This window comes from Equus przewalskii, chromosome 1, assembly GCF_037783145.1.
Source record: "Equus przewalskii isolate Varuska chromosome 1, EquPr2, whole genome shotgun sequence".
Classification (NCBI taxonomy): Eukaryota; Metazoa; Chordata; class Mammalia; order Perissodactyla; family Equidae; genus Equus; species Equus przewalskii.
The window spans coordinates 123980719-123994641 of NC_091831.1; the positions used below are offsets into that span (position 1 = coordinate 123980719).

At 36.3% G+C, this 13923-nt stretch overlaps 1 protein-coding gene across 2 annotated transcripts in view; it reads right to left on the minus strand.

Annotated features, from left to right (window-relative positions):
- Window positions 1-13923, minus strand: part of GLCE (glucuronic acid epimerase) — a 131756-nt gene that overhangs the window by 56427 nt on the left and 61406 nt on the right. The window contains exon 2 of one of the 2 annotated variants that reach the window (XM_070622291.1): window positions 13798-13888. The exons of the other annotated variant lie outside the window; for it this stretch is intronic. The gene's annotated coding sequence lies outside the window, so the exon portion shown is untranslated. The remainder of the gene's footprint in view (window positions 1-13797; window positions 13889-13923) is intronic. 2 annotated transcript variants of the gene reach the window in all.

The window sequence follows — 13923 nt, forward strand, 5'->3', positions numbered from 1 at the left end:
AATTAACAGAAAAGGGGGGAGGGGGGTCATATCATCTCAATAGGTTTTATCAAATAGAAGCATTTGATAAATTAACCCAGTCATGATTTTATTACATGCTTATAGCATCTATCAGCAGAACAGAACTTCCTGAACCTGCTGCATAGAAGATCCCCTTACTTTATTTCCCTGTCAAAACCCTTCCCCCAAAGTAACAGCTGTCCTCATCTCTGCCACAGTAACTCGGTTCTGCCTGTCTTTAAACTTCACGTAACTGGAATTATACCACCGGTACTCCTTTGTGACTGGCTTTTTCCACTGAACATTATGTTCCTGAGATTCACTCATGTGGTTGTGTGCTGCAATAATTCATTTATTCTCATTGCTGTATGCTATCCCATTGTACAAATATACCACTATTTAGTTACCCAATTTGCTGCTGAGCATTTGGATTGTTCCCAGTTTTTGGCTATGTGAATACTATTCTATGAACACTCTTGCACATGTGTTTTGGTGAACAAACGTTAGCATTTCTATTGGGTATATACCTGAGAGTGCAACTGTCAAGACATGTGGTATGAAAAAGTTCAGCTTTAGTGAAAAACAGTATTAACCAGAGTGGTTAAAGCAATTTACATTCCCGCCAGCTGTGAAAAAGGAGCTGCGGTGCAACGCCTCTCACCAGCATTTGGTATTGTCAGTCCTTCAGTCTAGCCAGTCTGCAGAGTAGGCAGTGGGATCTCATTGTGGGTTTAATCTGTACTTTGCAGGCGACTAATGAGATTGAGGATCTTTTTTTTGAGGAAGATTAGCCCTGAGCCAACATCCGCCACCAATCCTCCTCTTTTTGCTGAGGAAGATTGGCCCTGAGCAAACATCTATGCCCATCTTCCTCTACTTTATATGTGGGACGCCTGCCACAGCATGGATCAACAGTGGTGCCATGTCCGCACCTGGGACCCGAACCTGTAGGGGGTGGGGGGAAGTTTGGTGAGTCACATTGATTGAGTTCTGAATGTAAAACCAAACTTGTGCTCTATGACCTCTCTCTCTCATTTGATTTGCTAATATTTTTAGAATTTGCTCACCTATGTTCACAAGAGAAATGGACTTGAAATTTTCCTTTCTTATAACGTCCTTATTAGGTACTGATATTAAGGTTACGCAAGCCTCAAAATGGTTTGGGAGATATTTTCTCTCTTTGTTCTCTGTAAGAGTTTTAGTAACACTGATGTTATTCCTTCTGAAAATTCTTGGAAGAATTTATTTGCGAAGCCATCTGGGCCTGGAAATTTCTTTGTGGGAAAGTTACAAATTACAGAGTAGATTTCACTAATAAATATGGAACTATTCAGATTTTTAATTTTTTGTAAGTCTTAACACATTCTGCTTTTCTAGAAATTTGTCCACTTCATCTAAATTTTCAAATCTATTGGCATAAAGTTATTTTAAAATAACTCACCTTTTTTTTTTTTAAAGATTTTACTTTTTTTCTCCCCAAAGCCCCTCAGTACACAGTTGTATATTCTTTGTTGTGGGTCCTTCATAGTTGTGGCATGTGGGACACTGCCTCAGCGTGGTTTGATGAGCAGTGCCATGTCTGTGCCCAGGATCTGAACCAACGAAACACTGGGCCATCTGCAGCGGAGTGCACGAACTTAACCACTCAGCCACGGGGCCAGCCCCTTGATCTTGGCATTTGAGAGCTTCCTATACTGATCCAAAGTCTATGCTGCAGTCCAGTGGGGAGAGACATTGGGGTCTCTCTGAGAGCCTGTGGAAGTCCTCGATGTTTCTTCTGTTTCACACTCAGGTCAGAATTGGGAAGACAGCGAGCACATTGGAAGACTGAGAGGTGGTGGTGGTGGTTATGGCGTCTTAGCTGAGTCAGAGGTTGGGTTGGTGGGATGTAAAGGATACTTCTTCTGTGTCTGCCTGCCTCAATGTTGAAGGTAGAGGTCATTGTCTTCCGTGGCTGATGTGGCTGATGTGAAAGGCTTGAAATACCTAAATCCTCACCTTTTTTAATGCCCGTAGGATCTGCTAAGATGTCCCTTTTTCATTTCTGAAATTGGAAATTTGTGCCTTTTCTATTTTTTCTTCATCAGTTTCCCAGAGAACTTATCACTTTTATTAAAAATACCAATTGTGGGGCCAGCCCCATGGCCGAGTGGTTAAGTTAGTGCGCTCCGCTTCTGTGGCCCAGGGTTTTGCTGGTTTGGATCTCGGGTGTGGACATGGCACCACTCATCAGGCCATGCTGAGGCAGCGTCCCACATAGCACAACCAGAGGCACTCACAACTAGAATATACAACTATGTACTGGGTTGGCTTTAGGGAGAAGAAGAAAAAAAAGGAAGATTGGCAACAGATGTTAGCTCAGGTGCCAATCTTAAAAAAAAAAAAGTACCCATTTTATTGATTCTTTCTTTTGTACTTCTGCTTTTTACTTCATTAATTTTGGCTTTCACTTTTATTTTCTGCCTTTTACACTCTTTGTAGAAGAATGCTTCTTGAAGGGCTTATGTTTGACCCAAAGCCTTTGTTCAAAAAAGATTACCCCATTTTTTACTGTCATAAAAAAGTAAGTTGCTGACTCCCCTGATTTAGTTATCTAACAGTTCATTGTATTGAATACTATGTTTTTAAAAGCTTCCTCTGACACACCTACTCTAGTATCAGCTCTATAATGAGCAGATAATATTTAACACTAGTGACTTGTGTTGTTATAGGGCTTCACTAATACTGATATTCTCTCCCCAAAGTATCCTTTTATATAAAGGGAGTCTCTAATGATTAGTCGGATACTCTTACTGTAGAACATACAAATTAGCCTAGTCAGGATAATCAAGGCCTGGGGCAGTAACAAATATTCCCCACACTCTTAGTCACTTAGCAAAACAAATTTATTTCTTGCTCACAGATGGTCCACTGACTCAAATTATATTTAAATAATTAATCACCAAAGATTTAATTAGGCAATAATTTTATATATGTGTGCATATAAATACATATATTTTTAAAATTTATTTTCTTTTTCTACTGACACCTAACAAGAATATACTAATTAGTTAGCAGGCTTACTCTTGCTGAAAACATCAAGTCTATATTAAAAGTCCTGATTTACAGATTAGGAATATGCATGAACATGAAGTCCCTATAATGTTTCCATGTAGCCATGTTTTGATTTTCATAAGGAGCTGGAATTCATGTTAGTGTAAACTTTCCTGCTTGACAATATGGCTATACTCTGAAGACCCCATTATTCCTAAACTGCCTGGCAACAAACACTATGGACAAAATAAAACTGCTACATTTAAAAAGTGACTGATGGGCTATATTACTGCCTCAGATTTTCCTATCTTATGCATTTGTACATTTGTAAGACAGAGAGGGTTTAAATAGACCAGAAAGTTTATGAGATCTTTATAGAAATACTCCATTTGCAATGTCTATTTATCTTAAGACAGTACTCAGAATTCTACCTAGTTTGACGCTTCCAACAAAAGCAGTATTTGGAACTTTGCCAAAATCATGTTTATTACTCATGGAGTAGCTCTAAAATGTTAATAATTTGGAACAAAAGTGATATTTGTGTCAAAGAGCTAATTCTTATTCAACTCATCTAAAGCTAAGGAGTTTAATGACAGAAAATGCCACGATCACAGGATAGTTTAATCACTATATCTAATAACAAAGAATTGAAATAGGGGGTGTGTGTGTGTTTAAGAGGGTGAGGTTTGATGCATTTAGGGCCTTAAGACCAAGAAAAATCTGAAGCTTCACATATACAACATTGGGAAGCTGTACAGAATAGTAGTTAAGGGTGTAGGATTTTAACTGTTCCTTCTGGATTTGAATGCTGGTTCTAGCACTTAACACTATGTCTTTAAGGAAGTTATTTAACTTGTTTATACCTCAGTTTCTTCATATACCATATGGGTTTAAAGAATAACTACTTCACAGGCAAGGATTAAGTGAGTTAATGTACGTAAACTGTTTAGATGAACCCCAGGTACATAGAAAGTACTCAATAAATGTTAGGAAACACTACCATCACCACCACCACCATACTACAAAAAAAGTGAGAAGACAGGGAATTCCACGAGAGCTGATGCAAGGATGCCTACTGCACTGCAGGCATTCCCAGAACGAAGGGCTTACTCTGCACTATGCCAAGCCTAGAGAGAGCCAAACATCGAACCCTTCCCTAGCTCCCTCCTGCAAAAACGGGGAAAAGAAAATCTTAAAAAATATCTGGCTAATTTTACATATACTGCATTACTATAGGGAAATATAGTACTAGAAGCACTTAAATTCACCAGCACAGTTGCACTGGGGATGCCTGTTCTAAAAACAAAAAACAAAACAAAAATCCCTATTTATTGGTTAAGAACCACAAAAGAAAAGTAGACCAACCAAACTTTTTATGTTAGGTTTGCTACTGACATAATTTCTGGCATAAGAATCACAGGGAATAATCTTGGAAACCACAGTCCAACTACCTTATTTACAGACGCACACCAAAATTTAGATCTAGAGAAATTTAATGACTCGTCCAAAGTCACACAATTAGTATTGGCTGCACCAACATCAGAACTCAACTCTACTGATTTCCAAGGCTGTGCTTCCCATTTCAACTTACTGCCTGTTGATCTACCCGCAACATCGAAACAAGTACATAAGATGATAAATAAATAGACAGATTCAGGTAATGCTTTTTTTATCCTCCTATTGAGTATTGCAACATACTTTGCCCCGGAATGTAATAAAAGAATAATAAATTCTGGACTTCTTCCTTAACAAATGTCAACTAACATTTAGCTTTTTTTTTTTTTTTTGGCTGAGGAAGATTTGCCCTGAGCTAACATCTGTGCCAATCTTCCTCTATTTTTTAGTATGTGGGCCACCAGCAGAGCATGGCTGTTAACAGAGTGGTGTAGGGTCATGCCTGGGAATAGAACCCGGTCTGCTGAAGCAGAGTGCACCAAACTTAACCACTAAGGCACTAGGATTGGCCCAACATTTAGTACTTTTTAAACAAAAGGTCTAGAGTTTGACTATTTATATATACAGAAACAATTTCCCATACAGTTTTATCACACTTGAAACATTTTCGGTATTTATTGAGAATTTTAATATGCTAGAAATAAATACTAAATAACTAATGACTGGCCCATAGATAAATTTACATTAAGTGTACAATAAGACCAGTAATATAATGAAAATGTTAAGAAAAACTCTCACAACTGACAACAATTCTACATATAGTCGTTAATTCTGACAGTATAACATTACTACAAAGTGAAATACCATTAAGATAAAGACAGTTTAATCACTGTGCAAATGGAATTTATTGATCTACCATAAAATAGTTTATTGACAAAACAGTTTAAAGCATTATTTGCAGCTATACAAGAGTTGGCTTTGCAAATGTTATACTGAGTATCATTTCTAAGAGTTTAATTAGACTATTAAAAAGTTACCGCAAATGTGAATTTTTGAGCTGAATATTTTTACTGCTAACAGCAATGCAGACATGTATTATTTCTGATTCATAGATGATTTTTATTTTCAAGAAAGCTATTAGTTATCACTAACATCATTAGAGAATCCTTTCTGAGGCATCAAATGGAGACTTGGTCATAAGATTAGCATTAATGAATATTACGCTGTCAGTTCCCTCATATATCATGTATAAAATAGGTTTTCCAAAAAGTGAAGCGCCATTAAGGTTGAAGGAAACACTACATAATGTTGAGATAATCTCAGTCTTATCTATTAGTTTCCTTCCCAGAGGCTTAAAAGTTTAGAGAGAATTTCTAATAATTTTCACCCTCTAGGAGAAGCAGTAGAGTATAGTGGATAAGAGTGTGGACTGTTAGGTCAGAAAACAAAGGTTCAGATCCTGACTCTGCCACTACAAGCTGTGTGACCTTGGAGAAATTGTCTTTATTTGTAAAATGTGGGTAATCGTATACATGTAGGCTAATTGTGAGGATTAAGTTAAATAACATGGAAAACAAAGTGCCTGACTTGGAGTCAATCAAACAAAAGCTGCTCAAAAGAAGTTAAACTCCATCCTCCCTCCACTCCCCCACTTCAGAAACGCTGATCTCAGCACTGTAAGGTACAGCTGACACTGTCAACAAGTACAGCTGCTTGTAGCTGCCGCTTCCTTAGTCTCGGGCTCTAAAGCATAAGCATACAACTGAAGACACAAAGTCACGTGACTTCCTAGTCTTCTATAAATAAGGAAGTACACTCCCACCAAGACCTTAAAAAAGAAATGAAAACTCACACTTTCCTCTTTTTTTCCCCTGCTGTTCAGGAAAAGGGAAGAAAGAAATAAAATATATATTTATAGTATAAATATATACATACATAGTACTTTTTTTCCCTTCCACAAGGCTGGGAAAACACTGTCTTATTTATACCTTATTTACAAAGAGAGCCTGAGAAGGTAGGACAATATAAGTTCTGTACCGTGACCAGAGCAGCTACTGTAGGAAGGCCTGAACTCTCCAATTTAAAACTCGCTGGTTTAAACGCAAAGAATGTCATCATCGTCATGAAAACAAACCTGGGTTTAGCCACTAGAAACGTGAGCGATATAACCACTCTATGAAATGGTATAGTCAAAGAGACGTGCTCATTCTAAAGCAGACAAAAAGTCATCTTCCCATTTATGTAATGACTTCTAATACTAACATTATTTTCAGAATCTGAATATGTAAATAAATACTGTTTTGGCTTTCTCCGCTGAAATATGGGATAACTCACCTAGTTACCTAGAATCTCTGTCAACAGAATCAATCCTAATTACCCAAACGATGTGACAGGAATGCTATCCTTTAAGGCATACAGTATTTTCCCAATTTAAGCATATATTTTACATAATATACTAAGTTCTTTTTTTCTTTTAAAGATTGGCATCTGAGCTAACAACTGTTGTCAATCTTTTTTTTTTTTCCTTCTTTTTCTCCCCAAATTCCCTCACTACATAGTTGCATATTTCAGTTGTGGGTCCTTCTAGTTGTGGCATGTGGGATACAGCCTCAGCATGGCCTGATGAGCTGTGTCATGTCTGCACCCAGGATTCGAACTGGTGAAACCCTGGGTCACCGAAGCAGAGTGTGTGAACTTAACCACTTGGCCATGGGGCCGGCCCCCATGGTAAGTTCTTAAAAGGACTTTATACAGCAAACAAACAGAAAAATCTATTTAAACAATATGGTATCCTAGCACATATTCTAATAGATTAAATGTAGGTCTTTATAAAACAGAATTAGTAAATATAAAGCTCCAATAGGGTAAAAGATCAGTCATTAAAACTTGATATGTCTTAATTCCATTCTGATAAAAGCTAAGTGTAAGCTAAGAATTCAACGAGTTATTGAATTATGGGTTTTTTTAGCAACAGTCTTTGAAATGCCAGAAAATAGGTGATGAGTATTCCACCCATTTTTATTAATTCAGCTCAATGAAGCAATATATTTTTAAGCTATCAGTCAATTTAACTGCTTATGTAAAGAAGCCCAAGTTTAAAAGCATTCATTTCTAATCTCTTTCACCTAATATTAACTGATTATTTATAAGAACAGATCGAAAGCTGCAAATGTTGACAGACATCCCAAGAAAGTATCAGGTTTTCTTTGCTCATTTGATAGTCAAAGGGGAAAAGATCTCACCTAAGACCCTAAAACTTCTTTTTCTAAAAACACATCTGCCAATCCAAAGCCAACCTTTGGCACTAGCAGAACTGATCACACTTCACCTTGCCCGGCATGTTTTTCAGTCACAGATGTCATCTATGAAAAGATTCTGATAAGCAACCTAGCTTTGGACAATGAAATTATCATTCAGATACTCAGCTATATAAAAACCATATATTCATTCCATCGTAATAAGCACAGAAAATCAAAACTCATACATGGAACTGTGTATTTTATTATAAAATATAGCCAAATATTCAGAGATGATGGCAATTAGTTCAATCAAAAATATACTGGAGAAGACTCTACCCACCTGGTTGATTATGAAAGGAGAAAATCAAGAGCAATAAAAGGGACCAGCTGACCCTTCAAAAATATATGAATGGCATATCAACATCATTAGTCACTGGGGAAATGCAAATTAAAATGAGATACCACTACGCATATATTAGAACAGCTAAAAGATAAAAACAAACTGACAATACCAAGGTGCTGATGAGGATGCAGAGCAATAGGAACTCTCATACACTGGTGGTAGAAATGCAAAATCGTAGAGCCTCTTGGAAAAAAGTTTGGCAGTTTCTTATAAAGTTAATATACAATTATAATAAGGTGCATAATCCCACTCCTAGGTATTTATCTAAATGAAACAAAAACAAAAACCACATAAAAAACAAAATACCTTTATGTAAATGTTTGTGGTAGCTTTATCAACAATTGCCCAAAGCTGGAAACAACCCAGACGTCCTTCAACAGGTAAATGGATAAACTGTGGTAATTAATGGAATGCTACTTGGAAATAAAAAGGAACAAACTAATGATTTATGCAACAGATAGATGGATATTAAATACATTTTATTAAGTGAAAGACTCCAAGTCCTAAGAGGCTACATATTATATGACTCCATTTATATGAAATTCTGGAAAAGGCTAACTATAGGCATGGAAAACACATCAGTGACTGGCAGGGTTTGGAGGTGGAAAGAGGGATTGACAACAAAGGGGCAATACAAGGGAATTTGGTGGGTGATGGAACTGTTGTTGGTAAACACATGACTCTATGCAAACCCTAAAGAACTGTGCAACACAAAGTGAATTTTGGGGCCACCCCTGTGGCCAAGTGGTTAAGTTCATGTGCTCTGCTTCAGCGATCCAGGGTTTCGCTGGTTTGGATCCTGGGCATGGACATGGCACTGCTTGTCAGGCCACACTGAGGTGGCATCCCACATGCCACAACTAGAAGGACCCACAACTGAAATATACAACTATATACTGGGGGGACTTGGGGAGAAAAAGCAGGAAAAAGAAAAAGAAGATTAGCAACAGTTGTTAGCTCAGATACCAATCTTAAAAAAAAAAAAAGTGAATTTTACTGGATACAAATTTTAAAAAATCAAACAAGCCAGAGTGTCAAGGAAATTGAAGACGGAATGCAAACTGACAAATGAATCTAACTGTGTTACAAATGAATGGCATAGCAGATTGAAAGAGATAAGGAATAAAAGACCTGACTTAACTGACTTTGGAAAAGAGCACTTTGGCTGGATACTGCGAGAATAAAGGATAAAAAGAACTATACGCAAACACTGTATTCTGTTTGGTAAATTTGTTTCTCACAAGAGTATGGGATAGCAATTTTGAAACTACTATACACACCTAGCAAATATGTAAATATACTGTAGACAATGAGAGTCAGATCTCTTACTGTGGGAGAAAGAAGTTACATATAAGCAAAAATGGAATGCTACAATAATCTCTGTGGTACTAGATTGGACTTGGAGTTATCAGTATGAACTAAATCATTATGTATATACAGACAGTACGTACAGAAATAACCATAGATGGCTATATATATGTGGGTTAGTATACAAGCATACATTTCCTAGCTCTGACCCCTGAAAGACCTCAAAGTAGTAACACCTCAGCAGCAATGAGCACATCTAGAACCCAGATTTTGGTTTCTACATACTCTTCTCCAATAAGATGAACCTGGCTCCTTGGAGAAGTGGGTGATTCCAGGCCTGGGGCAGGGAAAACACAAGATGAGCCTGGAGTATCTTGTAGAGCGAGAAAGTAAGGGGCATTGCTTAAAACAAAAAGAACAGATACACTGAAAGGACACAGAAGCAAACTTCAAAGGGCTCCCAGTGGCCAAAGCTGAAACAATCTGAGCAACAAAATAAATATCAGTAGTACTGATTCTAATGCAAAGAATAAAATAAAAATCCATGAGTGTACACTGATGTAAATAAGTAAGTGAAATAATTAAATATGGGGAGGGGCAACTCTTTCTTACAGACGAATTATAATTAATAAATGTAGAAGGAAGGAATGGAATAGAAAATCACCATCAGAACATCAGAGAAATAATTGCTGCAGGCAAGATCCACCAATAATTGCTAAAATTAGTGGCCAAAACTTTAAGGAGAAATAGGAAATTTATGTAACCTCAAAGCATTTTTCCCAAAATATTTATTAATTAAGGGAAAAATCGTAACTTTACAGTGGAGAAATCTGGCAGACACCACTATAATCAAGTGATCAAGGTTAATAACATCATCAGTAATGAGACATACTGACATCACGTAACCCCTGATATCATACAGTGAGAAGGACACACCACTTCTCTGGTATTCTTTCCTAAAATCTGTAGGTTCAATCTAACTATCAGAAAACATCACAGAAAATCAAAGTGACTGACATTCTGCAAAATACCAGATCAGTAGTCTTCCAAAGTGTGAAGGTAAGGAAAGACAAAGAAAGACTGAGAAACTGTCAGAGATTGGAGGAAATGGAGGAAATACGCCAAACAATATAATGTGGGATCCTGGAAAAAGGATGTTAGTGGAAAAGTTGGTGAAATTCTAATAAAGTCTGTAGTTGAGTAGTCAATGTTGATTCTTTAGTCTGATCACAGTACCAAGGTTATATAAGATGTTAACGTTAGGGGAAGCTGAATGAACACAAAACTCTGTACTATCTTTAGAACTTACTTGTACATCTAAAATTATTCCAAAATAAAAAGTTCCTTAAAAAAAAGAGAGAAAAAAAGCTTTTATTTCTCTCTCTCTTTTTTTTTTTACTGATTTTAGATTTTTTTATTTTTTCCTTTTTCTCCCCAAAGCCCCCCCAGTACATAGTTGTATATTTCTCGTTTGGTTTCTAGTTGTGGTATGTGGGACGCTGCCTCAGCTTGGTCTGACGAGCAGTGCCATGTCCGCGCCCAGGATTGGAACCAACGAAACACTGGGCCGCCTGCAGCCGAGCGCGCGAACTTAACCACTCGGCCACAGGGCCAGCCCGATTTATTTCTCTCTTTAAATCTAAGTATCCCCTTCCTGATAGCCAATTCTCTGAATAAAATTCTCCCCCCACCCAAAGTTATTTGGTAGAAAATAAAATGACTGTGCATAAAAAAACAACTTTAAAAAATATATCACAAAGTTTTTTAAAGAAAATCCTAGAGTGGTCAATTAAAGCAAGATTTTTTCACATTATCTCCTTTGCAAATAAACAGTGGAGGTTCATTTCCAAACTAGTTTCTGTACCGCCCTAAAGGCTACTCAGTGACATTGATCAGGGTCTACAAAATTAAAAAGTTGACTGCTATAGACTGAATGCTTTCCAAAATTCATGTTGAAATCCTAACCCACAATATGATGGTATTTGAAGGTGGGGCCTTAGGAAGGTGATCAGGGCTCATGCCTTCATGAATAGGATTAGTGCTCTTTTTATAAGAGAGACTTCAGAGAGCTCCCCTGCCCCTTCTGCCATGTGAGGACACAGTGAAAAAGCAGGAAGTGGGTCCTCACTAGACACCAAATCCGCTGGCACCTCAATCTTGAACTTCTTAGCCTCCAGAACTGTGAGAAATCAATTTCTATTGTTTATAAGCTACCCAGTTTACATTATTCTGTTATAGCAGCCCAAATGGACTAAGACATTGACATCCTAGTTACACTGTCAGTATGAATACCTTCAAAGACATGAACAGAAAAAATTCCAAAACAAGTCCATGCAAGCCCTTCCTTAACCAGCTATATATACTACTCTAAAAGACAAGTAGCATATTTAATTTAAAGAAGAAATTCTGCCCCTGTCTTCAACACACACATTTAATTTCAATGACACTGTCAAACTGACAATGACTCAGTATTTGATTTTTAAAGTGAAATATTTTATGAGGACCTAGAAAAGTCTAACTAATCTAAGTTTGTATGGAAGAAAAATATCAAACTGAAAACATTTCTATAAGTTTATTTCTCCTTTTACTTTTGAGGACCACACTGAAACATAAGTCAGGGAAGATTAATTTTAAGAAGATCTCTCAAGATATGATTTCAATAGAAGTAAAAAGCTTTAGCAGTACCTTTCTATATCATCCACCATTTAAAAGGGAATTCTTACTCATAAGTCTCAGTCTATGAATCAGATAGATACTTTCCAAACCCAACTCAGTTTAGACCGCAACTAAACTTACTACGGTGGGCTCATTCACATATTCAAGCTATCAAGATTTCCATCAATTCTTCTGCAGCTTAATTTTATTCATCTTTCATAATTCAAATATCTAACACTCTACTTCTAAATCTATACTGATTTAAATGCATGATAGAATAAAATGATGCAAAGTACATTCTTACAGATAAATTTCCAGATTTCCCCCTTTAAAAAGTAATTTTAAAAAGTCAAACTTGTTTTATAAGAACACAAGCAAAGATACCTCATACAAGTCTATTAGGAAACCAAATATCTCAAGTTACGCATGACATAAAAGAGGCTGTTTTTCAAATCAAATAGTTCTTAAGAGATGAAGATTTCAGAAACTTATTTTGTTAAAACTACCAAAAAATTTTTTTTCCAGATTTTGGTTTCCAAAACAGAGAAATTCCTTTATTTGATATTCCTTGGAAATTCTAATTTATATGTCATGCTTTAAAAATACGCTTTCTTCAGCCAAGAGATTCCTAAGAAGCCTACCAAACATTTTATAGGCTTTCTAGGCTTAATTTCTCCTTCTATCTTATGTTTTTTAAACATTCGTAATTTTAGGAATCACAAATAGGTATGAGTGATTCAGTATAAAATTCATAAAGAAACATAATTTCAACTTTAACCACTAAACATAGTTTTATATCACCGTTTTCATTTAAAACTTCATATACTCTAAACCATTCATATTACTAGGACAGATACTAAAAACACATTTATCATTACTCTCAAAATATTTCTACTTCTGTTTAAACTTACCAGGAAAGGCAAAATATAATTAAATACATTTGTGTGAATATTTTTTTTAGAGTAGTAACAAGCTTGACTAGTATCATACAAACTTTAATTTTTGAAAATCTAAGCAAAATAAAGACTTCTACTTAGAAATAAACACTTTGCATTTAACTGCTCACAGAACTGTCTTATTTTTAAAATCAATCATTTCAGAAAGCTAATACCTCTTCCTAAGAAATAATACAGACTCTTTACTTCAAGATGTTTGGCCTAGGGTAGGAGCACACACACTAACACGCATATGCGAAACCTCTAATCAGTTTTCACACATGACAACACTTAATAACAACTAAAATCAGTTAGCTATCACTTCACATGTTATAATTATACAGCATAGTAAGACACCCTGATTTGGTCTTCTAGGCCAAGGGTCAGCATGCTTTTCTTAAAGGGCCAGATTTTAGACTTGCAGGCCATATGGAAGCTGCTGCAACTAATGAACTTTGCCACTATAGTGGTAAGAGAGCCAGAGACAAAACGTAATGAATGGGTGTGAATATGTTCCAATCAAACTTTATTTACCAAAACAGGTGACCGGCCTGTGGGCCTTGGTTTATTGACTCCTGCACTAGGCAAACAAATTTGATTATCAATACATAACACCTTCAGCAAACGTATAATCACATGTCCCCCTCATATCTGGAAGTTGTTACATGGAACATTAGCTATTCAAATAGCAAAGGAAGCATGAAAATATTTCCTGAGGTCAGAATCTCAGGTAGACTGAAAAATTAAAATGTGTTAATAAAGCACACATTAAAATTAAGTTTAAAAATGTATAATAAGGGTATAATTAAATTTTATTAAACAGTCTTACCTTAATCAAATGAAAGAATCTAAACTCTAGTACATGTCTGGTTTCAAACTCAAAATATATTTGATCAAAACTTCAGTTTCTTGTCAAACTCCTGGAGAAACAAAATTAAAAACCTTTAAGTCTGGT